This window comes from Chrysochloris asiatica, unplaced genomic scaffold, assembly GCF_000296735.1.
Source record: "Chrysochloris asiatica unplaced genomic scaffold, ChrAsi1.0 scaffold00035, whole genome shotgun sequence".
NCBI classification, from domain to species: Eukaryota; Metazoa; Chordata; class Mammalia; order Afrosoricida; family Chrysochloridae; genus Chrysochloris; species Chrysochloris asiatica.
Genome location: NW_006408553.1, coordinates 22,528,459 through 22,529,734, shown reverse-complemented (window position 1 = coordinate 22,529,734; position 1,276 = coordinate 22,528,459). Strand labels below are relative to the sequence as shown.

The 1,276-nt window shown below is 35.5% G+C and overlaps 1 pseudogene; it reads left to right on the top strand.

Annotated features, from left to right (window-relative positions):
• Positions 1-1,087: 1,087 nt before the first annotated feature.
• Positions 1,088-1,276, top strand: part of LOC102810568 — a 17,232-nt pseudogene continuing 17,043 nt past the window's right edge.

Sequence of the window (1,276 nt, the reverse complement as noted above, 5' to 3'; positions counted from 1 at the left end):
CTGCATTTCTTCCAAAACGGATCTATTGGTTCTTTTGGAAGCCCATGGCCCTTCAATATTCTCCTCCTATGTCAGTCTTTTTGCTAAAAATTGACCATTGATCTTCTGACTTTCATGCCTGAGCCAGGAATTAGTGTTCATATTTAGGTTAGAAATAAGGAAACTGTTTTACAAAAAAATCCAAAATATTGTTCGTCATTGTTGTTAGATGTCATTGAGTGGGTTTGGTTCATAGAGACCCTATATAGAGTTTCTGAGGCTTTAAATGTTTGAGGGGGCAGAAAGCCTCATCTTTCTCCTTAGGAGCAGTTGGTGGGCTTGAACCACTGATTTTGTGGTTCACAGTTCAGAGCTTATCTTACAAAGCCATCTTACACCCCTTTTTAATAATACCAGTCATTTATGGACTGTTTACTGTGACCCAAGCTCATTCAAACTACTAACCAGTTTTATTGGCGCACATTTACAATTACAAATTACAGACTATAACACAGAACAACATAGCTAATAAGCATCAGAAGTGAGACTCAAGCCCAAATTCAAGTTCATATTAACCATTATTTTCTACTGCTTTGCCTAGTTACCTGCATTTGATCACTTTATTAATCAATATTTTTTACACCTGAGTTAATTAGAAGACTCTCAGAACATATATTTGATTTTCTTTATTATATTGAACTCAAAACCTGTTTATTATGCTTCTTTTTCTTAGAGAATTCTTACTAAAATTGTATCTATTTTCCTTACATGAGATGTCAGGTGACTGCTATTAAAATTTAATTATAAACTGTGTGAATAACCATTTTTCCAAGTAATTAAATAAGAGATTATCCTCTTTGAAGAAACTGCTGATTGCCAGTGAACATGTTTATAGCTAATAGATTTTTTATTAAACTCATTGTATGTAATATTTCATAGCTATGTTGTAAGAACTGGATTCTTACCAGGAAAGATTATTTATTTCTAACCAAAGAAACACTAATACAATTATTATGAGATGAAAATAAGTTTTATATAGCACTTGATATTAAGGAAAGAGAATCAAATAAAATAAGCTTTCAAAAGGCAATTGTTTCTTTTTATGAAGATGGCGCCGAAGGTGAAGAAGGAAGGCCCTGCCCCTCCCAAAGCTGAAGCCAAAGCAAAGACATCGAAGGCCAAGAAGGTAGTGCTGAAAGGCGCCCATAGCCACACACACAAAAAAAGAAAATCCGCATGTCACCCACCTTCCGGCAGCCCAAGACTCTGAGGCTCCGGAGGCAGCCCAAACATCCTC